Raw genomic sequence first — 27372 nt, 5'->3', positions numbered from 1 at the left:
TATGGGTTTGTCACATAGACATACCCTGCAGAACTAGAGGAGAGGGGAAGGGTCCAGTCACCCAGCAATGGATAGTTGGCTGGGGTGACCAGTTTTCCCAACAGCAAATGCTGCAGATATAACAGCTGATAGCATTTCTTGCTTGCAGTGAAGAGAGCAGTCTTCCTATTCTACCAGATGGCACTATCCAATGGTGCAGGCCACTACTATCTACCCAGGACAACTCTGCAGAGTTTAGCAGTCTGGGATTTTTTAGCACATGTATTGCTGACAGCACCATGGTGATTTGCAGCCTCTGTTTGCAGCCTATCAAGAATGATAAATGTACCACATATTGGTACCACATGCATGATTAGACACATGGCTGTTCACCACAACTTTCGGTGGGGGCAGCAAAATCAATGATACTGGCAAGCAGCAAAACACCTATGCTCCCCCCCCCCCCACTCACAAGAAACTTAATTTGCAACTTCAAATGAAAGGGGTGGAAACCTACACAAGTATAGGCACACACAGGCTTCAACCACACGGTAAGTCTCCTAACTCCAGTCTGCTGTCTTCAACAGCCTCTTTGACCAAGACAGCCTCTTTGGCCATGATGATGGCCAGTGTCTTGATGTCGGTTTGCAAAATTATTGGCTTTGCAGTTGCTACTGCTTCTGTCTTCCCCATTCTGCAACTTTCTGACATGTTAATTTCTCCATGTTGCTGGACCATGTCATTGCCAGGGTGTACATAACTAAAGAAAAACCTGATCCAGAGTGCTCTTTTATGTTGGCCTGGATACATATGGCAGAGGCTGTGGAGCATACTAATTATGCCGCGTACACACGATCAAACAAGCGGGTGGAAAAGTCCGGCAAACTCAAGTCCGCCGGACAATCCCCCTGTGTGTAGCCTCCGGCATACTTTTTTGACCCGAAAGTACGGCGGACTTAGAATGTAGTTTTACACTCCAATCTTCCCGCCGGACTCGCATTTCGGCGGACAATCCCGCCGTGTGTGCGCCAGTCCGCCGTACTTTTGAAATGAACAGACTTTTCCTGCCCGGAGAAAAGTCCGCTCATTTCGAGCGGGTCTGCAGGTAGGTGGGGCCTGCGAAGGAGACGCCGCTGGCCCCGCCACCTGGTATGGACTTAAAGGAGAACCCCAACGCCGAAAAAAATCGGCGTGGGGGTCCCCCCAAAGTCCACAACAGACCCTTGTCCGAGCACGCTACCTGGCCGGCCAGGAAAGGAGGGGCGAGCGAGCGCCCCCCCCCCCTCCTGAGCCGTACCAGGCCGCGTGCCCTCAACATGGGGGGTGCCTTTGGGAAGGGGGGCCGCGGGCCAAGGGCCTCTTCCCGACAACCCTGGCCATTGGTTGTCGGGGTCTGCGGGCGGGGGGCTTATCAGAATCCAGGAGCCCCCTTTATTAAGGGGGCCCCGGATACCGGCCCCCCACCCTATGTGAATGAGTATGGGGTACAATGTACCCCTACCCATTCACCTGTAAAATAAAGTACAAAAAAAACACAACACACAAGATAAAATCGTTTATTGCACAGCTCCGGGGGTCTTCCGTCTTCGGGGGTCTTCTCGCCGGACTCCTCCGCTATCTTCTTGTAGCTCTTTTACTAGCGGAGGAGCCCGGCATTCTTCTTCATTGCCGCGGCCTCTTCTTCCGACTTCAGGGGTCTTGTCCCCCTCTTCGGTTCTTCTGCCGGGCCACCGCGCCTTCTTCTAGCTCTTTTACAGGCGGTGGCCCGGTCTTCTGTCGCCGCCGCCTTCCGTTCTTCTGTTCTTCTCTTCTTCTTCTTCTTCAGATGTTGCCTCGCCGAGTCCTCCGCTCACAATGATGGGGACCGGGCACGCGGCGACTTATATAGGGACAAGGGGCGGGGTCTTCGGTGGATGTCACATGGGTTGATGTCACATGGGTTGATGTCACATGGGTTGATGTCACATGGTGGCCCCACCCCCTTACGATGTCACAGTCCCGGGGGATGCTGGGACTGTCGCCATGTGACATGAACCCATGTGACATCCACCGAAGACCCCGCCCCTTGTCTCTATATAAGTCACCGCGTGCCCGGTCCCCGTCTTCGCGGGCCCCGCCTACCTGGAGACGCGCTCGAAATGAGTGGACTTTCCTGTGTGTGGGCGAGTCCGTTCATTTCAAAAGTAGGTCGGATAGTACGGCGGACTTAGTACGCCGTATTAGTCCGCTGAAAAAGTGCCGTGTGTGGGCAAGTAGCCCGTTCGGAAAGTCCGCCAGACTAAGTACGTCGGACAGACGGCTACGCGTGTACGCGGCTTAAGGGAACACTGCTAGTTCCCTCCTATATCCTGCAACTTGGTTATGGAAGCAGATCAGTTTCCTCTACCCTCTCCATCTCAATGGCCTCCCCCAAGTGGTTAAGTGCCTAGACAAAGGTTTGTAAAAAATACTGTTTTGCAGCTAATTTGCAGCTTGTATGCTTGAGGGACAGAAGCCACACTGGACCATGGATTCTGTCAGCTCTTCAGGGACAGTCCAAGAGGTGGCTGACCTCTTGTCATCTTGTGCAAGGCAGGATCATGTGTTACAATGGCACCATGGCACCAACCCGATGTCCACACTTTAGCCGAATTAAGTTCGCTGATGGGCTTTATCTTGCTCATTTCCTTAGCCTGGTTGTCCAGAGTTTCATAGTTAGGTACTCTTTCTTTCATGATGTGCTGCAGCAGGCCAGAAAAGTGTATTACCACTTTAGGTGTAAGGGTCTGGGACTGGGACAGATTATGGTCATCTGGGAATATTTTCACCATATCAGGTTTATCATGATTCAGGTTACATACACAGTTTTGTCACCATTTTAAGGAGTGACTAGAACAAAGCAAAGATCAACAAAACAATCCCTCTGGTGTTCCTGCAACTGCATGGTGCAACAAAAATGGGGACTAAAGGCACAGCAACAAAAGAAATATTAGGACTGCCTGATGACTCAGGGATTTTTGGATTCTTTCACAACTAACTGCATTTTTATGAGGCAGCAGCAGGTAAAAAAGGAGCATGAAAAAGAAGAGGAGGGTTGGAGTGCTGGCAGGGAGAAGTAGGATATAGAACAGGCTTCTAGGAGTATGTTTTACCCCTTCAAACCCCTGGGAGTTTGTATGTAAGTGTGGTAATAGTAAGATCATCGAGTCTCCCTGCTGTTGGAAAAATTGTAGCAAATTGGCTCATTCGTGCTACAGTGTTTGTAAGAACCCTAGGATTTGGGCCCTGAAAAAGGGTACCAGGAAGAAGATGGCAGATCCCAGGCTATGATTCCAAAAGCAACAAAAAAATGCACCACTTTGGATATATTGCAGAGGAACATTGTGGCTGCCTTTCCAGTGAGTGTCTGTTGCCATTACCCTCTCACACTTCCTCTACTACCCTATTCTGATGCTTCAGCACTGCAAGGGTTCCACACACTTTTTTCCACAGATGAGTCTTAGCTGCAGATTTTTTTTTTCTGCAGGTTCATTTCTACATTATGCTTCAAAGAAGTATATTCTTGAGGTCAGCCACTTTTAAGGTGCTAAACATATTTTTTCCAAAGCTGTTCATCCATTGCAAGTAATTAGATGTCTAAATTACTAGATGTAATTTCATTAAAATCTACTTACATACTATGCATACAGTCAATGAAAAATATTTTATTACTTTTTTGGTCAAACAATGCACTCCAATATTATATTTTTTATTAAAAGATGTCTGGTGTCTCTCCTGTTCGGAATGTGGGCAAGTAAAATTCTTAAAATAATGTAGTACTTAGCTGTCTTTTTTTTCTCTGAAAGTTATAAACTCTAAACTGATTTTTTTTTAACTGTTGTCCCTCATATTTCTTGATGAATAATTTTATTTTATAGATTATAATAAATTACAATAAGTCAGTATTGTAAAAAACAAATTTCACAAAATAATGTCAAAGCATAAAATAAAACTTCTTGTTTAAATAAGAGCTAGTAAAATAATGATAAATTATATTATATAATGAGAGATTATATAATAAATAATGTATTGTATTAGAATATTTGTATTAAAAAAATAACAAAATATACAAAATAGAAATTAAATTACAATTATAATATCAATAGTCGGGTATAATTATGGACACTAAATGCTAAAAGGGGGCAATGATTAAATAATAATATAAGGTATTATGAAACAATAATGGATTATAAACTACAATCAGGGCCAAGGTCCCTCTATATGGCTTGGTATTCCCTGAAAAAGTAAGTGAACATACTTTCTACCCCTGTTTGTACTATAAAAAGGTGTACGGAAAGGGGAAGATTAGTAATAGGAGGAAGAAAAAAACGTTTTTGTCTAGATAAATCTCTTCAGTCTTCGCATGTACCATGTCTTGTGTTACTCTTTGTTTGACAGTTTGTATGCATAGAGAGTTTGTTTTCCATGCTTTCGCTATGGATTGTTTAGCTGCTGTTATTATAAATAGTAATAGTTTAAATTCCCGAAGGTTCAAGCTGTGGGGTTTAAAGTTTACTAGTGCTACAGTTTAATCATTCTGGAAGAAAGTATTCAAAATTCTTTCAATATTTAATATTTCCTTAATGCCTGAGTTAGCTATGGGGCACTCCCACAAAACGTGTGTGTGTGTGTGCCCGGTGTTGTACATCCTCTGAAGCAGTTGGCAGTGTATTAATGGTTGAATTTAGCTAATCGTGCTGGAACTAAATACTATCTAGTAAGGACTTTGTAATTAGTCTCAAGGGCTACAAAATTTGGAGTTATTGATTTGGTTGCTTGCCAGATTTAAGCCCAATCTTGTTCATCTAAATGGAGGTAGAGATCATTCTCCCATTTTTTCCGTGTAGGATGGAGGGGAAGAAGTTGTATATTAAATAAATTGAGCATATAAATGTAAAATCAGTCCACTTCTGTGTTGGTCTGATATACAGCTTTGTTCAAAAATAGAAATTTATGAGGTGTAGTGGCTTTTGGTTTGTATTGGGTCAGAAAATTCTTAATTTGAAGGTATCTGAAGGTTTCTGTTTTGTGGTATATTATGTTGCTCACCTAAAGTTGGGAAAGGTATTATATTTGAGGATTGAAAGAATTAGGGGATTCGTAGTAGATCTGCTTTAGTCCATGCTGAAAAAGATTTTGGGGAGGACCAGGCCAGATAGAAGGAAGGGTTATGAAGGAAAGAAAGTGGAGGATTTTGTTTAGATTGAAAACCAAATAGAGTTTTTAACCTGTCCCATATGGAGAGACTATGTTTAGTGTAGGGATTAGTGATAGATTTCCGTTGAGCGGGGGTAAGCCAGAAGAGAGAGATTTGCAGTGGGAAGGGGATCACAGTCCACTGATTCTAATGCTACCCATAAAGGTATTTCTTTAGTGGCATGGTATTTTTTCAAATGAGCTAATTGTGCTGCGTAATAATATTTCGTAAAATCGGGTACCCCAAGTCAGCCTTTTATTTTGAGAGCATATAGCGTTTAGGTAGGTGTGGTTTAAGTTTATAGAAAATAAAATATATTCCGCGCAAAGGAAATATCTCAAAACAGCAACTGCCCTTAGAACAGGGGTCTCAAACTGGAGACCCTCCAGCTGTTGCAAAACTACAAGTCCCATCATGCCTCTGCCTGTGGGATTCATGCTTGTAACTGTCAGCCTTGCAATGCCTCATGGGATTTGTAGTTTCGCAACAGTTGGAGGGCCACCAGTTTGAGACCCCCTGCCTTAGAAAGAACTACTGTGAAGTACACTATATTGAAGAGAAAAAAGTGTAGGCATGGCGCTGTTCCAATTTTTTTTTGCTAAATAAATAGTAAAGGACACTGTGTTACACCCTCTGCAAAATGCAATAGTGGGGATAGGGACATAAAACATAAAGGTATTGGCTAGTAATCAAAAATAATTTAGTGTAACCATATATATAGCTCCAATACACTGTATTCCTATGCAATGTGTTACACCCTCTGCCTGGTATCTACACTCCTCCAAATGGAATGGAAAAAATGTTAACAATATATATAATATTTAGTATTGAGCTAAACTTATAGATGTTTCAATATGTTAGTAAAAACTTTCAGAGGAACCATGAAAAAGAACACCAGTTTGTTAGATCCTCAGTGCAGTGGTAACTCAACCCACAGTTCTCTAGAAAATGTGTGTGATTGGTATTGTTATACTTATAACTTGTGACTTCCCAAGATATAAATATTCCTTAACAATAAATTATCCGCTATTTCCAAAAATTAATTGTGTTAGGCGCTCTTAAAAAAGTGTGAAAATATGAGTAAGATGTGTATAAGTAGAAATATAGTAATACTAATAGAATATGAGTGAAATTGTGTGTGTACTAAGTGAAATGCTCATGAAAGTGTAAGAAAAGCTGCAAAATGTGTTATACCCTCTGTCGGGTATAATCATAAAATTATATATTCAAACGCAATAGCCTGAAAACCTTAATGTGGTTAATCTATGTACTAGGCTCAATATTCACATACATATCATAAAGGACAGACTATATCACTAGCAGCACGCAGAAACAAAATAAAGAAATCTCATATGGATGAATTGTATAGGCGCATCCACTCTCTGGAAAGGGCTCACAAACCCACCCTTGCCGAATCCTACCTTACCGAGCTCATCTCGATCCGGGAGGAATTACTGGCAGAGCTTCAAAAAACTTTAAAGCATAAATTTGCTTTGACTCATAAATTGTTTTACAAATCCGGAAACAAGGCCGGTAAGTTGTTGGCTAGAGCCCTTCAGAAAAAAAAAGCGCTATACAATATTCACAAAATTGTGACCACGACCGGAGAGTCAATTGTTGATTCTGACGCTATAGCGCAACAGTTCGTGACGTACTTTCATTCACTCTACAATCTACCACATAGACAGCCTGCGGACGCTGCACAATCCAGACTAGACCTCATAAATGACTTCCTTTCCAAATACTCGCCTCCTCCCCTAGACCCCATGGACAGGACTGCTCTAGAGGCCCCCCTTTCGCTAACAGAAGCCGCCCTTGCCCTTAAACAATTGAAAGCCGGCAAAAGTCCAGGACCGGATGGGCTATCAGCAGCATATTATAAATCATTTTCTGACATTCTACTTCCACAATTTATAGAAACATTTAATAATCTTTTTACATCCACCAGACCCAACACAGATCTTCTAGAGGCACACATCACGCTAATTCCCAAACCAGGTAAAGATACCACATTGATCCCCAATTACCGCCCAATCTCGTTACTCAACGTGGACATCAAATTATATGCTAATATAATAGCTAACAGGATATCGCCCTTACTTTCTGACGTAATCTCTACTGACCAAGTAGGCTTTGTCCCTGGTAGGGAATCCAGGGACAATACCATTAAAGCCCTAAACATTCATCACTGGTTGACTACCACGAACACAAAGGGATTCTTTCTCTCGTTGGATGCGGAGAAGGCATTCGACAGAGTAGCCTGGGACCATATGGTTCCTGTGCTATTACATCTTGGTTTCCCTCTGCGATTATTACAGATGATCAAGCTCCTATATTCTACTCCCACAGCAAGAATACGGGTTAACGGGCGACTGTCGAATGCCTTCTCCATCACTAACGGAACCCGTCAGGGTTGCCCCCTTTCCCCACTCATTTATATACTAACGCTTGAACCCCTTCTCCGCATGCTGCGAGACAACACTGATGTAAAGGGGGTGAATATTAAAGGGAAATCCTATAAAATTGCCGCTTATGCGGATGATATAATGCTTTTTCTTTCAGACCCAGTGGTCACAATCCCAAACCTTTTAAAAGACTTGGACCTCTTCCAAACCATATCGAACCTAAAAATAAATTTTGAAAAATCAAAAGCCTTAAACATCACGCTATCGAATCAAGATGTAACCCAATGCCAGCATAACTTTCCCTTTTGCTGGGAACGCCGCGCTTTAACATACTTAGGTATAAACATCCCATCTGATTTGTCCAAATTGTACGACCCTAATTTCAGCCCCATGCTCCTTAAAATTCAAGAAGACCTCCTGACTTGGCACAAAGGCCCATTTTCTTGGTTTGGCAGGATAGCAATCCTAAAAATGAATATCCTTCCTCGATTATTGTACCTATTACAAACTATCCCTATAGCACTCCCTAAATTATTTTTCCTAACCTACAAGGATATATGCAGGAAATTCCTTTGGGCCCACTGTCCCCCGAGGCTAAGCTGGGCCAAACTCATCTTACCCAAATGTGTTGGAGGATTAGGTCTACCTGACATTCATACCTACTATCATGCTAGTATGCTTACCAGATTAGTTGATTGGCACGTACACCATCACCATAAAGCGTGGATTCAGCTGGAACAAGATATGGTTCCACTGCCACTGATCAATCTCCCATGGATCTCCAAGCAAGCAATCCCCATAGCGTGTCGGAAACACCCCGTTATAGGCCCAACTATACACGCTCTCCATTGTACAAGTCAAACTCTCCGCCTTGACGGGGCACAGGGTCCCATGACTCCCCTATCCTCGAACCCAGATTTCCCCCCCAACATCACAGGCTGGGGACTTCCCCGACAAGGAACATCATATAGAGCATTCCAATTCCTTGAACATGGGGCTATATAGTCGCATTCACATATGGTGAATAAATTCCCCGAACTTCCCTTGCCATTTTTCAAGTATCTCCAAATTAGACATTTTCTTAATTCTACAACACTTTCGCATTGGCACAGGGAACTTACCCCCTTTGAATCATTGTGTAACAGTTCAGAACCTCAAAAACATCTGATCTCAACCATAGCCATAATGCTAAATTCAGATGTGCAGGCACATACTAGTACAAAACAATTATGGAACACTGACATGTCAACCTCCATGAACAATGATGATTGGGCAAAGATATATGAGCACACTCATAAAGGCACTTTAAATGTATCGGCACAGGAAAACAGTATAAGATCTACTCTAGATGGTATCGCACTCCAGAGAAAGTACACAGACTCTTTCCTGACGTCCCACTGACTTGCTGGAGATGCAACGCGGCTGTGGGTTCCTTCCTACATGTTTGGTGGGACTGCCCAGTACTTCAGCCATTTTGGAAAGCAGTCCATGACCATGTAGCAAAGATCACAACCTATGTCCCGGACCATACACCGATTCCACAACGCCATTATAGGAAATCACTCACCCTACATATGATTAACGCAGCCACGCAATGCATCCCCAGACATTGGAGAACCACTAGAGCTCCAACTATGGGCGAATGGTACCGACAGATTGAAAACACTGAAGAAATGGAAAGACTTATACATCAAGCTCATGATAAACACTCTCGCTTCACTCACACCTGGGCATGTTGGATACAATTTAAATCCTCCACAGATTTTACCAACACTCTCCTGATACCCTCACCACCCACCTAATTTGCTAATGAGATAACTAACTGTGTTACTCTGTCTGGGGAACGTCTCCCCTATTCCTCCTTCTCCCCATCCTGGTTCTCTCCTTCACCTTATTCCACTAAGGCTTGATCTATGCCTGGCAGATAGGCCTCACACTCAGATAGGCACAAGAAGATTTTGTGGCCTTTTCTGATCCAATATTTAGATGCTTAAAAGGCATTTGACAGAGTGCACTGGACATATTTGCAAGAGGTCTTTCTTAAGTTTGGTTTCTCAGGCACCATCCCTTCTGTTATACTGGGCCTTTACTCATTACTCAGTGTAAGGCCCCTTTCACACGGGGCGGATCAGTAATGATCCGCCCCATGATGATCCGCTCGCTCAGCAGGGAATGCTCAGTTGTCCCCGCTGAGCCGGCGGCGGACAGGGCGGTCTCCGCACACTGTGCAGGGATCGCCCTGTCAGATCTCCGCTCTCCTCTATGGGGATCGGATAAGCACGGACCGTCTGCCCGTGTTCATCAGATCCACTCTGCAGACGGATAGAAAAATAGGATTTTCCACCGTCTTGTAGAATCGGACAGTAGCGGAGGCGGACAATAGTGGGTGTCTGCGGATGTTCATCCGCAGACCCCTGCTATCCCGTAGGGATGCATGTATGTCCGTATTTCATCCGCAAACGGATGGATGAAATACGGACATACTGTATTTACTTGTGTGAAACTTGTGTGAAAGGGGCTTAAGGGTCTGAACTTCTGGCCTGCTTTCAGAATCATTTCATATCTCTAATGGCACCAGCCAAGGCTGCTTCCTACCCAATATTATTTTTTCTGTTGTCAAGGAGCCGCTGGCAGAAACCTTATGATTCAATCCTGATATTTCTGGTATCATAGTAAGACATAAAGAGCATAACATTGGATACTATACTGATGATGTCTTAATAGTGCTTTCTAATCTCTTTAAATCTCTTTCAGTACTAAAATTTTAGTTTAAACCATTTAGTGCAGTCTCATTTTATAAAACCAATTGTTCTAAATTCTGCATGCATAATATACAGTATGTCTAGATCATACAATGAAAGCCCAAATAAGTGCATCTTCTGCTTTCCCCTTGGCATTGGTTTCTCTTTAAAATACTTGGAGATCTATTTGTATCATCACCAACAATGAACCTCCTCCACTTGAATTTCGATGATCTAATAGGTAAACTACTCTCTATCTCACAAGGCCTCAACTTCACAAAAATGTCATGGGCAGGGTGTAAAGCGTCTCTAAAATGTCCCTACTACCACACACCCTTTATATGTTCCACACCCTCCCTATTCAAATCCTATATACACATGTGTGTAAACTACAGTCTATTTTGAACACTTTCATTTAACCACTTGACCACTGGGCACTTAAACCCCCCTCCTGCCCAGACCAATTTTTCGCTTTCGGTGCTCTCACACTTTGAATGATAATTACTGTACCCAAATTAATTTTTTGTCCTTTTTTTCCCACAAATAGAGCTTTCTTTTGGTGGTATTTGATCACCTCTGGGTTTTTTATTTTTTGCGCTATAAATGAAAAAAGACCGAAAGAAAAACGCATTTTTATTTGTTTCTGTGATAAAATTTTGCAAATTATAAATTTTTCTTCATAAATTTTGGCCACAATTTATACTGCTACATATCTTTGGTAAAAATAACCCAAATTAGTGGATATTATTTGGTCTTTGTGAAAGTTAGAGAGTCTACAAGCTGTGGTGCAAATCATACAAAATTGATCACACCTAATGTACTGGTGGCCTATCTCATTTCTTGCGACCCGAAAAAGCCAGGAAAGTACAAATACCCCCCAAATGACCCCTTTTTTAAAGTAAACATTCCAAAGTATTTAGTAAGAGGCATGGTGAGCTTTTTGATGTAATTTTTCCCCACAATTCTTTGAAAAATGAAGATTTCTTTTTTTTCTTTTTTTTCCACAAAATTGTCATTGTAATAGGTTATTTCTCTCACTTGGCAAGTGTATACCACAAATAATGTCCAAAATAAATTTTGCTACTCCTCCTGAGTATTATGATACCACATGTGTGGGACTTTTCCACAGCCTGGCCACTTAGAGAGGCCCCACATGCAGGGAGTGCCATCACGTGTTCTAGGAGCATAAATTACACATCTAACTTGTTGACAAACCTTTTACACTTTTGAAGGCCCTGGAGCACCAGGACAATGACATATGACACCGACATGGCACTGATGACAGATGGCACTGATATGTGGCACTGATACATGGCACTGATGACATATGCCACTAATACATGGCACTGATGACACTGATGACAGATAGCACTAATATGTGGCACTGATGACAGATGGCACTTATACATGGCACTGATGACACATGGCACTAATACGTGGCACTGATGACACATGGCACTAAAACGTGGCACTGATGACACATGGCATGCATACGTGGCACTGATGACAGATGGCACTAATATGTGGCACTAATGACACGTGACACTGATGACAGATGGCACGGATACCTGGCATTGATGACATGTGACACTGATAACAGATGGCACATGACACTGACAGGTGGCACTGATGACAGATGGCACTGATACATGGCAGTGATGACAGATGACACTAATATGTGGCACTGATGACATGTGACACTGATATGGCACTGATGACAGATGGCACTATGTGGCACTGATGACACATGGCACTGATGTGGCACTGATGTGGCACTGATGACATATGGCACTGATGTGGCACTGATGACAGATGGCACTATGTGGCACTGATGTGGCACTGATGACAGGTGGCACTGATGACAGGTGGCACTGATGACAGATTGCACTTATATGTGGCACTGGGGACAGGTGGAACTGATGACAAGTGGCACTGGGGACAGATGGCACTGACGACAGGTGGCACTGGGGACAGATGGCACTGATGACAGGTGGCACTGGAGACAGATGGCACTGATGGCAGGTGGCACTGGGGCACATGGCACTGACAGGTGGCAGTGGGGACAGATGGCAGTGGGGGCAGTGGGGACAGGTGGCAGTGGGGACAGATGGGCACTTAATTTTCGTTTTGTTTTTTATTATTCTTTTTTTTTTCACTAACCGCTGCATCTCTGCAGCGGTTCATCTCTCCCTCCTCACACGCTGTCTGTGTGAGAAGGGAGAGCCGGCCATGAGAGATGATGTCATATGTTTACATATGAGATCATCTCCCATTGGACACACTGATCGCGCTGTAAACGGCCGCTGTGATTGGCCATTTACAGCGATCTGTGACTGGCTGTGTCCAAGGGACGCGGCCAGCACAGAACTTCCCCGATGCACGCCCACGGCGGCGCGCAGAGGGTAAGTAAATAGGAGGACATTCAGGGACCCCCTCCCGGCAGATATCGTCCGCGCTGTAGCCATCTTTTGGCTATAGCGTGGGCGCGAAGTGGTTAACAATAAACATCCACAAGTACATAGCTCACTACTGTACACACCCATGTCAAAAGGTGGAATGGGTGCCCCTAACGCCTCTGAATATTATAAAGCTGTTATTTTCAAGCAAGCTAAAGCTTGGTGGAAACCTGCCTCAGCTCCTGCCTGGTTTCGAATTGAGCAAATCACACTTCAATCACAATCTAAAACCATTATATATGCTCTGTTACTAGCCCCTAAAAATCTGAGATTGTTTATAGGCCCAGTTATAAATTTATATGACTCAATCCCTCTTTTCTGACTAATTCTTGCATGGCTGGTTGACTGCACTCATCACATATGTGGGAGACCTGTATACAGAATTGAAACTGAACTCCTTACATAACCTGAAAAATGTTCTAGATTTGGCCTTAGTCAAAAGATGTTTTTAAATAGCTCCACCTGAGGCATGCTCATTACGATCTCTGCTGGACAGATCATACCATATTATGGGACCTGATAAAACCTTTTGAACATCTTCAGCCCCTTCATAAGGAAATCTCCTGCATCTAACAATCTTTTGCTCTCAAAATAAATCTTCCCTGATCCAATGGTACACCACGCTGAACAGATCCTTGAAATTCTCCAAATGCCGAGAAGATGGCCACTTGAAGGAGCACCCAGAGCACATGGCTATTTAAAGTGGCTATCAGTGACATGGGCAACTGCACCATACCTTGATCCGCATTCCTAGAGTCCCCAGGTAACTCTTTCAAATTCCTATACAAGTGGTGCTCCACTCTGATAATCCTTATTGCAGCAAAACTTGCAATTATGAGGAAATGGAAGTCAACAAACCCCCTTGTGCTCAAGAAGCTGTGCAAGCCCTCAACAAACAAACAAGCCGTATATGCAGAGGAATGTCTCTCTTACATATCTGACTCAGAACCCCTGTTAGAGCAGACAGGTGGCGCACAAGTTCAGAGTCGCACCAGTGCTGGTAGTCATGCTAGCTTCTGGACTTCAGGTTGAGTGGTATGCCAGATGACAGCAGATGTCCCCAGGACTGGAACAAGCTGGTACTTTGGTGTAGTCAGCAGATGAGCAGGTCCCAATGGCAGATAGGACTGGACTGGAACATAAACAGAGTCAGACAAGCCGGGTCATACTCAGTGTGATCAGATCAGGTACAGATGCAGAGACTGGAGAATGGTCAAGGTACAAGTCGTGGATAGTGCTTGTGGAGAAAAGGAGTAGTCAGAGCAAGCTCGGTAAATAACTGGAATCTGATGCAGATAAATAGGGAACAGGACAATAACGAAAACACTGTAGACAAAACAGCACTGATCCTGGGTACTGACCCAGTTTAAATAGCCATTGTGTGCCCTTATCTGTGACGGCATGCGCCTCGCACATCAATGTGCATATGTGAATGCGCGTTAGCACGCACCTTTTCTAGGACAAGTTCAGGAGACAGAAGTTAGCCTGCAGGAACCATTTCGTCTTCTGGCAAGCTTTTCCTGAGAGGTAATCCTGAATACAGGATGTTAGAAGCACCTCTTTACTATAAACAACCCTTCTCTTTGGAACTTTAAGTCACTTACCTTCCTTTCTTTGGGATTTATCCCCTAATAATATCTGGCTCTCCATCTAGAATGCTATAGATATCGCTGTTATTTGTACTTCGTTTATCTTTCTTATTTTTGATCAATGTAATTTTTGCTTGAAACATAGAAAACAAAGTGGAAAAGAAATACATTTTACAGTAAGGGGCACATGAAATGGTTTTGAATAGAGCAAACAAAACAAATTTTATTACCCAGAACCATAACAAGCTAGCCATGAAAAACAAACAAAAAAAAAATGATTATGTTGTCCAACAATTTGTGTTAAAACAGATGTGTTATTTAGACAAAATTTGCAAATATTTGTTGAAGCCACACTGTATTGCCAAGGTTCCTCTGCAGTCCCAATGATAGTCTATACGAGGCTCCATGTTGGAGTATGTAACTTAAGGGTAGGTATGCCTGGTGGCAGTCTAATTCTCCTCAAAGTGCAGGGGTATTCCGGAAGCCCAGAAAAAGACAAAGACGCATGAAAGTATCCAATGTGTCTCCATGCCAGTTCCAGCAAGCTATATTAAAAAGGAAACCACCACAATTTATAACTAGCTTTTAGAGCAAGGTGCAGATACCCATGTCCTTTGTTTGACTATTTCTTTCCTATTAGACTTGAAGCTGTCCAGAATTTATTTTCAAAATAAATTTCATTCTATTGACTTAAACAGGGTCTGCAATGTCCAGAATTTAAGATGACCCAGGCACATATGCTCATCATTTCTAATAATAAAGGGAACAATTAAGTTGGTGATCATGAAAAGCTGCCTCTTGGCTCTTGCCAAAAAGGCATCCTGTAACTAATGGTAGATCTGGACCTGACTTTAGTGCTGATATATACACAGAAAAATGTAATCTATATTTTAGTGACATCTGTAAGGATTGTAAAAATATCACTGTATGGTATACTGCACATGGGGCAATCTTGCAGATTCCAAATGCAAATACGTTTAATATGTGCAAAGCAAAGTGCAATCTGCTGCTTTCCATATACTGTTCACTTCAATAACACATACCGCAAATAACAAAGGGAATTACTAATGAGGATGAACTGTAGACAAATGCTTACTGTGTCATGAGACTTAGCAAATCAGCCAAATGTGGCTTTGTTAAGCTCTGATTTTAATTTAATTGTTTCTGTGGAATAGCTGATTGTTATAGTCTGCTTAATAGCCTTATAGTTGAATCATAAAGCTGATGACAATAAGCTGCAGAAATGCCACAGAGAGGCTTATTTTATTGATGACCACCTAGTGTAGCACATCCTACGCAGAGATGATAAATGATTTGGGCAAAATGTTATTAATAAATGTATTAGTACTGATCATGGTTAGAGACAGGTTTAAAAAAAATATGTTAAAGTTGAGTACATATTCTTTTGCTAAAATGTTTGTAACAATGGTCATAAATGCTGCAGTAGATATGTTGTCAAAATGCTACAGAAAACACTAAAGCAATATATGGGGACAGTCTAAAGAGCTATGTCAGCAGTTTGACACATTTTGAGGGGTATGGGTCTTAAATGATACAAGGGAGCATCTACAATTTTATAGGGATTGAAGATTGGAGTGCTCTCTTATTTAATGTGAAATTTTGCATGAGGAGAATCTAAAGTGCTGCTGAAGAATTCCAAATTAAATTTAGAGTGCTGCACAGGGGTTCTAAGTTTGAGATAGGAGGTGTTTCAAAAGGAGTTTATATTAGTTTAAAGTATGCTTATGGTAGTGGAATGAAGTATGAAAAATAAAAATGTAATTAACTGGTACTTTTTTTTTTTTGAAAAATATTTTTTATTAAGAGTTTCATAACAAACAACACTTATAACAACAGTGCTCACAGTATACAAGAGCCGTTCATTGACACAGACGTATACAATGCAATATAATATGTCAGAATTTCACAGTAAAAAGGGTGTTCCACTGGCGGCCCCAATTCCCTCGGCCAGTATAAACAATCTCCTGTCTGGTTTCATAAGAGAGAACAGAGCAGCTCCTAAGAACACGAAGGGGGGAGGGGAGCAGAAAATAAAACATAACATATCATATCGTACCATATCCCTCCAACAGCCACAATCACCACCCCCATCTAAGCTGTTTCGGGGTCAGCTACCCAAGAATGCCAGACTTTATTATACTTCTTTGGACATCCCCAATGGAGGTAAGTATCTTTGTACAGGGGGAGACTGTAATTCACCAGGCGCTTCCATTGCACCACGGATGGGGGTTCTGCCTTTTTCCAGTGCATAGCAATATTCTTACGAGCATAAAAGAGCAGCAGGCCAGTCATCGTGCGTTTGGCGGTGGACTGCACCACGGGCTCGATGAGTCCCGGTATGCAGACCTCCATGACCAAAGGCACCGTAGTCATGGCGACCTTTCTGATTAGATGCAACACTGACTCCCAGTACTGCCGGACCCTCGGGCACTGCCAGAAAATGTGCGAGAAGTCCCCAGGGGAGGCCCCACATCGCCAACAGCTCGGAGAGTGCGCAGGGTTCATCCTATGGAGTCTGTATGGGGTGTCGTAGGCCCGGTGTACAATTTTAAATTGCACAAGACGGTCCCTAATAGAGACCAGGGAGCTAAAAGGAAGGTCCCAAACATCATCCCAGTCATCTGTGTCTAGTGAGGGGATGTCAGTCCGCCACCTGGTCCAAAGTTTATCAAGAGCCGGCAGCGACACATTTATGAGATGGGAGTATAAAACTGAGGTAGGTTTCCTGTCGCAGTCAGCCCTGAGTGTGTCTTCCAGTTTCGATTGTGTCATATTGCATGAGGAAAGTTGGAATTGCGCTGCAAACGCGTGGACCAATTGAAGGTATTTGAATAGGTAGTGGCCAGGCACATTGTACAAGGAGATCAGGCTGGTAAAGGGGAGTATAGAGCCCCGCTCCACGACATGTGACATAAGCTTAATCCCGTGCCTAGTCCATGCGCATGGGTCAGGGATCTTGTATAGGTGAGACAGGCCAGGATTCAGCCACAGTGGGGCATTTGGGGATACATCAGTGCGTCCACGTCCTTCCAGGGCCAGCCCCGCCCGCCATGCTCGCAGGGTAACGATCATGGAGGGAGTCAAAGAATAAGGAGCCTGAGGGCCTCGGTATATGAGAATCCGGAGGGCCTCCAGCGAACCCAAAACCGTAGCCTCCAGAACAGTGGAGGAGTTTGTTTGGTCCGGTTGCAGCCACCAAGCTACGGTAACCAGCTGCGCGGACAGATAGTATTTGTAACAGTCTGGGAAAGCCATGCCCCCCTGTGTCCGTGGCCTCATCAAAAGTGGTCATTCGGTATCTGGGTGACGAGGGGCCCCAAATAAAGGAGGAAAAAATCTGGTTCAGTTTTTTGAAAAACGACTTAGGCAACCACTTTGGGGAGTGACGAAACAGGTAAGTAAGTCTGGGGATGACCTTCATTTTAAGGAGATTTACACATCCCCAGAGCGATAGTGGCAGGTTGCCCCATGATTTAAGCTTGGACTGGACATCCAAAAGCACCGGGGTAAGATTTAGTGTGTGGTAATCCGACGCCAAGTGTGATACCTGAACCCCCAAATACTTAAAAGAGTCAACCCAGACAAGGGGGTTGTCTGAGAGCGAAGTGGCCCTTGCCCCCTGATCAATCGGAAACAGAAGAGATTTGGACCAGTTCACCCTGAGACCGGTGACCCCTGCATAAGTATCCAGCACATCCAACACTCCCCTCAGTGCAGGACCAGCATCATTTAGAAAGAGCAGCATGTCATCTGCGTACAGGGCCACCCTCTCCTCCAGCAGCCCAATACGCAATCCTGACACCCGGGGCGAGACACACAGTGCCTCCGCCACAGGTTCGATCGCAAGGGCAAACAGAGCCGGAGAAAGAGGGCAGCCCTGCCTGGTCCCCCTAAAAAGCCTGAAGGGGGCAGACAAGGCCCCCCCCAGCCGAACCGACAAAGTCGGGCTCCTACAAATCACCTGAAGCCAATTAATAAACAGTAAAGGGAAGCCCATTTTCCGCAGGGTTCCCCATAAAAAAGGCCATTCCACCGTGTCGAAGGCCTTTTTGACATCCAAGGAGGCCACCACCCGGGTTCCCACATTTAAATGGTGGGCGTGAATGTTAGTAAAGAGTCTCCTGAGGTTAATATCTGTAGATCTACGGGGCATGAAACCAGTCTGGTCAGAGTCTATCACCGAGGGGAGCATGGGATAAAGTCTACGGGCCAGGAGTTTGGTCAATATTTTAAAGTCAGAATTTAATAAGGCTATGGGCCTGTAGGAAGCACAGGAGGTGGGGTTCTTAGGGGCCTTGTGAATCAATGTTAAGTGGGCATGGTACATTGAAGCAGGCAATTCACCAGCAGTCAGACAGGTAGTATAAAGCTGAGCCAACAGAGGCGCCAGAAGAGCTCTGTGTGTTTTGTAAAAGGCCATCGGAAGTCCATCAGGCCCCGGAGCCTTACCCGGGGGAAAATAACTAATGACCCCCAGGACCTCCAGCGCTGTAAAAGGCTGGACCAGAGTCTCCCTCTCCGAGTCAGAAAGCCATCCGAGCGCCAACTGGTCCAACAAAGTATGGAGTGACTCGGGTCGAACGTGCGTAGGGAGGCCTGAGGAGTACAACTTTTCATAGAAGGTGCTGAAAGTCCGCAGTATGTCCGAGGGGGAGGTCACGGTGTCCCCGTCCGGAGTCTGCAGGGCAGACACCAGAGTGAGGGGCTGGTCATGCTGAGCCATCATCGCCAGCAGACGTCCATTCCTATCTCCTTGTTCAAAGACCTGCTGCTTCCCCTTATACATGTCAAGTCATGTAATTTCCATCAGGTGTAGCTGCAAGTCCCTCTGAGCTGCCATTAGTAAGTCAAAATTGGTAGGGTTTGGGCCCGCAGTGTATGTGGCATTACAATTATCAATAGCTTGTTGTAGTGAGAGAGTCGTACTCGCCTGTTTTTTCTTAATGTCAGCAATACAGGAAATATATTGGCCCCTGGTATATGCTTTGAAAGCATCCCAGACATCATTTGCAGGGGAGGAGGACCCCACATTAATTTCCCAAAATTCCGCCAGCTGATCCGGCAGTGTGTCAGACAGGTCAGGGTGCGAAACCCATTGTGCACCCAGCTGCCAAAGTGCCGCGTTATGGGAGGCTGGGGAGCGGAGCACCACCGACAGTGGGCTATGATCAGACAATCCACTGGGGAGATAGGACGCCTCCAACGCGTCCGCTAACAGTGCGGGGTTGGAGAAAGCCAAATCAATCCGGGATGCCGTCTTGTAAGAAGCTGAAAAACAGGAGTAGGCCCTCTTGTCAGGGTGCCTCCACCTCCAGACCTCAACCAAACCAACCGCCTGAGCCCACACGGAGAGTTCCATACACTGCTTCTTAGCAGGCGAAGGCCTGTCTAGTTCTGGAGATAGGGTGGCATTGAAGTCTCCCATCACCAGCACCCGCCCAGGACAGAAGGGTGAAATCTTGTCTAAAACATCGTACAATAATGCAGGTGAAAAAGGGGGGGGATATAGAGTATTGGGGGGGCCTATCCTGGAGCACCCTGTAAGCAGCAAGATCATAATTACATTGCAGATAATACTGTCAGCACTGAGACACAATATTAAACACAAACAAACATACGCATTTGCATATAGAACTGTGGAGACCCAAACAGGCTCCAAACTTCCCAGGCACGGAGTGCCTTTCCTACTATGTCCCATCGCTCCCCCTAAAAAAATAACAAAAACGAGGGGGGGGGGGGGTCTGGGAATAGTTTGTCCCCAAACAAAAAGAAAGTCCTACCAAATAGGTGCAAGCGCCCCCGACTGGGACCCTACACCGTCAGTGCTCGCCCCTCGCACCACTGGTCAAAGTCATATGGCCAGGAAGCAAGTCAAAGTTAGGAGGCGTTGACCACTGACCAGAAGGGGGAAAGAAAAAACAAAAAATATAAAAAAGAGAGGGGGGGCAGGGAAAGGGGGTAAGAAAAAACTAGGGGGGGTGGGGGGGGCAATCACGCCGCGGTGGCAGTACTTGCTTGTAGTAGTGTGTGTCTTCCGCAGTCTGCTGAGTAGGCCCGCTCCTGCAAAAGTGACCAACAGATCAGTAATGGTAGCACAGCCAGGTGTAAAGAAAAACAAAACAAAAAACAAAGACACAGGGGTGTAGGTGCTGGAGCAGGCACATATTAGGTGGCAGCACTCCGTTCCCCAGTGTTCAGGCAGGAGGAGAGGTGAGAGTCAGCAGGCGCAACGGCCGCCTGGCAAGGATCCAGTGGGGGGGAATCAAGTAAGGAGCAAAGTGCCAGGCAGTGTAAAGGTGCAGGTGGCAGCCATAGTCGGGTGTAACTCATCTGCGACCATCCAGCCAGGACATGGCAGCTTCTGGGTCCATGAAAAAGTGTGCACGATCATCAGCAATCACCCGAAGTTTGCTTGGATACAGCAGGCTGAACTTGAGGCCCTCATTTCGCAGGCGCTTCCTGACCTCAGTAAAGGAGCGTCTACGGTGCTGCACTTCTGGGGAGTAGTCAGGAAAAAGCATTATCTTGGCCCCATTAAAAAGTAGATCCCGCTTTTTTCTAGCCGCCATCAAAACCCTGTCCCGGTCTCTGTAGTTTAACAGCCTAAGCAGAAACGGCCGCGGTGGAGCCCCAGGGACAGGGGGAGTTGGAGGGAGCCTGTGCGCTCTCTCCACTATGAATGTGGGAGGCATGTCAGGCAGGTCCAGGAGCGTTTTCAGGAAGGCCTCAGTGAATTCAGCAGGCCGCACACCCTCTGCCTTCTCGGGGAGGCCTATGACACGGATATTGTTCCTCCAGAGCCTATTTTCAGTATCTATGGACTTCTCCTGCAAAGCTCTAACTTGCAACTGTAATGCACGGAGGTCCCGGGAGTCAGATCTGGTGGTGTCCTCTAGCTGCGATATGCGGCCTTCAGCCTCTGTAAACCGGGCCCTAAATTTGTCCATGTCATGCCTAATTAGGCTTACATCGGCCACTAGGTGATCAATCTTCACCATCACCGAATCCCTGCCCTCCTTAATTGCCGCCAGGAGTTCAGCGTGAGAATCAGCCTGAGATGGAGGAGGATCAGCGGCAGCCTGAGAGCCGACAGACATCGTGGCGTCAGGGGGCCTCGTGGGGAAGATGGCCGCCGTGGACCGGGCCTCACCTGCTGCGGACGAACGGAGCCTTCCCGGGGGCTGCGGAGAGGGCCGCAGGGTACCGGAGGTTTTCTTCCGCCCCAGGGTGTCAGGGGGAGAGGGGCTGTGTGATGATAGAAACGGCGCTGGAAGTAAGCAGGCTAAGCGTTGGAGCGGAGCTCAGCAGTCACACGTCTGCTCTCTTTCACATCCCGGCCACGCCCTAATTAACTGATACTTTAATGCGCTGTTGTTAATATTGCAATTGATTGATCTTCTATTCTTCTTAGTAACATGGCATCATATGTTGCGTATATTGTCAAATCCACATGCAGATTATTTACCAACTCTATGGTAGATTTTTTTTATGCCTATATTGTTGGCTAGTAGTCATGGAGTGGTGGAAATTATAATTTTTAATTGGACTGGTTTGAGGCAAGTAGGTCTAGATTTGTAAATGCATGCACTATTTATTCTGTGTTTTTGGTTTGCTTTTATTTACATATTCAGCATATAATGAGGGATTTCAAGTCACTCTTGTTTTAATTTTAGTAGAGGCATCATCTTTTTTTATGATGTCTTTTTATTCTAAGCTTCCAATTGGTTACATTATTTCCATGTTCCATATAATCCAAGTTCTAACTGCTGCTAGGAGTTTAGGGTCTTTGGGATTTCATCTAAGTTCAACAGCACATTTGAACTAGGTTAACTTGGATCAATCAGAGAAATAAGGGTAAGAGGCCACTCTAAATCATTAGACGGTTACAGGATTGTTCTAAGCAACTTGCAAAGTGTTCTTGTGGCTTACTGGAAATGGACGTGGTTGAATTATTATTTATTAGTAATGGTCAAAGGAGCAGGGCCTTGGCTCATGTGAACGATGCAAAACTAATTTGAAGGAATAGTGAAAACTGCAGTCAAAATAAAGATAATGGTAATGCATGTGAATTAATATTTTGAGTGCCCTGAACAATACAAAATGCATTCTTCCTCTTTGAGAGTTCCTATTTGACATGGAGTGATTGTGGAGCATGGAGTGTTTATCTTAAATTGTGGAAAATCCTATACAAAATACAAGTAATGGAACATGCTGGTATAGTTGGATCAACGAATATGGTCTGCGTATTTAGACATCCTCTGGATCGGACCCCATGAGAAACCCACGCTTAATGCTTGATGCATTTCCCTGTCAACAGATAACTTTCTCAGGGGTGCTGTGGCACAAGCATAGTTTATTTATGATTTGAACTCAGTTGTCTTTTTAATTATGATACTCTTGCAAACTGGATATCTGGCAATTCAGTGCATTGTTGTTTGAATAGTGTCTATAATATGTTGGATGCCATTCTCTTGTTCTGACATTTTACATGCTTACCCATTTCCACAGACTTTATAACTCAGTACAGAACCCAGTGTTAAACCATTTTTGTTCAGCCTTATAGCTTGTAACACTCACCTGTACTTCTTTCCAGTGCCAGGTCTTTCCCTTTGTACAAGCTGCAAGCATGCAGCCAATCAGAGGCCATCAGCACTGCAGCCAATCATAGGCCATTGGTGCATAGGGATGAGCCCGATGTTCGAGTCGAACGTACAGTATCTTACAAAAGTGAGTACACCCCTCACATTTTTGTAAATATTTTATTTGTTCATGTGACAACACTGAAAAAATGACACTTTGCTACAATATAAAATAGTGAGTGTACAACTTGTATAACAGTGTAATTTGCTGTCCCCTCAAAATAACTCAACACACAGCCATTAATGTCTAAACTGCTGGCAACAAAAGAAAGTACACCTCTAAGTGAAAATATCCAAATTAAGCCCAGAGTATCAATATTTTGTGTGGCCACTATTATTTTCCAGCACTGCCTTAACCCTCTTGGGCATGGAGTTCATCAGAGCTTCAAAGGTTGCCACTAGAGTCCTCTTCCACTCCTCCATGACAACATCATGGAGCTGGGGGATGTTAGAGACCTTGCGCTTCTCCACGTTAAGTTTGAGGATGCCCCACAGATGTTCAATAGGGTTTAGGTCTGGGGACATGCTCGGCCAGTCCATCTCACCCTCAGGTTCTTGAGCAAGGCAGTAGTCATCTTGGAGGTGTGTTTGGGGTCATTATCATGTTGGAATATTGCCCTGCGGTCTAGTCTCCGAAGGGAGGTGATCATGCTTTGCTTTACTATGTCACAGTACATGGTGGCATTCATGGTTCCCTCAATGAACTGTAGCTCCCCAGTGTCGGCAGCACTCATGCAGCCCCAGACCATGACACTCCCACCTCCATGCTTGACTGTTGGCAAGACACTCTTGTCTTTGTACTCCTCACCTAGTTGCCACCGCACACGGTTGACACCATCTGAACCAAATAAGTTTATCTTAATTTCATCAGACCACAGGACATGGTTCCAGTAATCTGTGTCATTAGTTTTCTTGTCTTCAGAAAACTGTTTGCAGGCTTTCTTGTGTATCATCTTTAGAAGAGGCTTGCTTCTGGGATGACAGCCATGCAGACCAATTTGATGCATTATGTGACGTATAGTCTGAGCACTAACAGGCTGACCCCTTCAACCTCTGCAGCAATGCTGGCAGCACTCATATGTCTATTTCCCATAGACAACCTCTGGATATGATGCTGAGCACATGAACTCAACTTTGGTCGACCATGGCAAGGTGTCAGAAACCATGAAATAAGGCGGAGACAAAAGTGCAGTTAAATCACACTTGTTTAACCACTTGCCGACCGCCGCACGACGATGTACGTCAACAGAATGGCACGGGCAGGCATATGGGCGTACCTGTACGTCCCTGCCTTCCCGCGGGTGGGGGGCCCGATCGGGCCCCCCCCGGTGCCTGCGGCGGTCGGTATTCGTTCGGGAGCGATCCGGGATGAGGGGGCGGCCATTCATTCATGGCCACCCCCTCGCGATCGCTCCAGACGAATGAAAATGCTCCGTGACATCACTTCCTCTCCTGTAATGTAAACACAGGAGAGGAAGTGATGTAATCTCTCCTCCGTGTCTGTATTTTTCGTTCCGACACCGAGGAGAGAGGATCGGTGAGTTGCACCAACACGACACTACACAGTAGAACATGCCAGGCACACTCACACCCCCCTGATCACCCCCCCAATTACCCCTGCCCCCCAGTCACAGTGACACCAATGTAATTTTTTATTTTTTGCATTGGTGTCATTTGTGACTGTAATAACTGTTAGGGCAGTTAGGGTTAGCCCCCTTTAGTTCTAATGTACCCCCCTAACCCCCCCAATAAAGGTTTAACCCCGTGATCACCCCCCGTCGCCAGTGTCACTAAGGCTGGGTTCACATTGCAGCGGTTTATGAGAACGAATGTGATTCGCACCGCACTGCAGTGCAAATCACATCCGATCTCTGTGCGATTCGAGTTCAGCCATACAGATAGTATGGCTGAATTCGACCGCACCCGCTGCACCCGCCGCAAATTCGCACGGGACCCTTTTTCACATTGCAGCGGTTTATGAGAACGAATGTGATTCGCACCGCACTGCAGTGCAAATCACATCCGATCTCTGTGCGATTCGAGTTCAGCCATACAGATAGTATGGCTGAATTCGCGCCCCACCCGCCGCAAATTCGCACGGGACCCTTTTTTTGGTCCGCAGCAGAATCGGATCGCATGGGTGTTCACACCATGCGATCCGAGTTTGCAGATCGCACCGCGGATTCGTGGCGTTCCCGCATCGCTCCAGTGTGAACCCAGCCTAATAAGCGATCATTTTTCTGATCGCTGTATTAGTGTCACAGGTGACGCTAGTTAGGCAGGTAGGTATTTAGGTTCACCGCAGCTTTTTATAGCGCCAGGGCCCCCCATATACTACCGCATAAAGCCCCCTGATTGCCCCCTAGTTAACCCTTTCACCAGTGATCACCATATAACTGTTACAGGTGACGCTGGTTGGTTAGTTATTTTTTTATAGTTTCAGGGCACCCGCCATTTATTACCTAATAAAGGTTTAACCCCCTGATCACCCGGCGGGTGTCATTTGTGACTGTAATAACTGTTAGGGCAGTTAGGGTTAGCCCCCTTTAGTTCTAAGGTACCCCCTAACCCCCCCAATAAAGGTTTAACCCCGTGATCACCCCCCGTCGCCAGTGTCACTAAGGCTGGGTTCACATTGCAGCGGTTTATGAGAACGGATGTGATTCGCACCGCACTGCAGTGCAAATCACATCCGATCTCTGTGCGATTCGAGTTCAGCCATACAGATAGTATGGCTGAATTCGACCGCACCCGCTGCACCCGCCGCACCCGCCGCAAATTCGCACGGGACCCTTTTTTTGGTCCGCAGCAGAATCGGATCGCATGGGTGTTCACACCATGCGATCCGAGTTTGCAGATCGCACTGCGATATGCGAACTGATCTGGGGGTGTCATTAACATTTCACTGACACTCCCAGCAGTTCGCATAGGGCAGTGTGAACTGCCGCCAGGAGGCATGCGATGCGGAAACCCGCCGCGGATTCGTGGCGTTCCCGCATCGCTCCAGTGTGAACCCAGCCTAATAAGCGATCGTTTTTCTGATCGCTGTATTAGTGTCACAGGTGAGGCTAGTTAGGCAGATAGGTATTTAGGTTCGCCACAGCTTTTTATAGCGCCAGGGACCCCCATATACTACCGCATAAAGCCCCCTGATTGCCCCCTAGTTAACCCTTTCACCAGTGATCACCATATAACTGTTACAGGTGACGCTGGTTGGTTAGTTATTTTTTTATAGTTTCAGGGCACCCGCCATTTATTACCTAGTCTCACTAGTGTACCCCTAAATTTAGGGGTGTCTACTTTCCAAAATGGGGTCATTTGGGGGGGGGCTTGTGCCATCTTGGCATTTTATGGCCTTCAAAACTGTAACGCCCTTAGAAAGCCTGAAGGCGGTGCTTGGTTTTCGGGGCCCCGTACGCGGCTAGGCTCCCAAAAAGTCCCACATATGTGGTATCCCCGTACTCAGGAGAAGCAGCAGAATTTATTTTGGGGTGTCATTTCACATATGCCCATGGCATGCGTGAGCAATATATCATTTAGTGACAACTTTGTGAAAAAAAAAAAAAGTTTGTAATTTTCCCGCAACTTGTGGCAAAATATAAAATATTCCATGGACTCAACATGCCTCTCAGCAAATAGCTTAGGGTGTCTACTTTCTAAAATGGGGTCATTTGTGGGGGTTTTGTGCCATCTTGGCATTTTATGGCCTTCAAAACTGTAATAGGTAGTGAGGAGTGAAGTCAAATATTTACGCCCTTAGAAAACCTGAAGGCGGTTCTTGGCTTTCGGGGCCCCGTACGCAGCTAGGCTCCCAAAAAATCCCACACATGTGGTATCCCCGTACTCAGGAGAAGCAGCAGAATTTATTTTGGGGTGTCATTTCACATATGCCTATGGCATGTGTGAGCAATATATCATTTAGTGACAACTTTGTGAAAAAAAAATAAAAATAAATTAAAGTTTGTAATTTTCCCGCAACTTGTGGCAAAATATAAAATATTCCATGGACTCAACATGCCTCTCAGCAAATAGCTTGGGGTGTCTACTTTCTAAAATGGGGTCATTTGTGGGGGTTTTGTGCCATCTTGGCATTTTATGGCCTTCAAAACTGTAATAGGTAGTGAGAAGTGAAATCAAAAATTTACGCCCTTAGAAAGCCTGAAGGCGGTGCTTGGTTTTCGGGGCCCCGTACGCTGCTAGGCTCCCAAAAAGTCCCACATATGTGGTATCCCCGTACTCAGGAGAAGCAGCAGAATTTATTTTGGGGTGTCATTTCACATATGCCCATAGCATGTGTGAGCAATATATCATTTAGTGACAACTTTGT

At 45.1% G+C, this 27372-nt stretch overlaps 1 protein-coding gene across 2 annotated transcripts in view; it reads left to right on the top strand.

Annotated features, from left to right (window-relative positions):
• GRIK2 (glutamate ionotropic receptor kainate type subunit 2) overlaps nucleotides 1-27372 on the top strand; it is a 984426-nt gene that overhangs the window by 351860 nt on the left and 605194 nt on the right. The window lies entirely within an intron of this gene.

The sequence above is a fragment of the Lithobates pipiens genome, unplaced genomic scaffold (assembly GCF_037356315.1).
Source record: "Lithobates pipiens isolate NorthernLeopardFrog02 unplaced genomic scaffold, aLitPip1_a1.2 Scaffold_18, whole genome shotgun sequence".
NCBI lineage: Eukaryota > Metazoa > Chordata > Amphibia > Anura > Ranidae > Lithobates > Lithobates pipiens.
The sequence above is the reverse complement of the archived record's forward strand: the minus strand, read 5'-3'. Positions and strand labels throughout refer to the sequence as shown.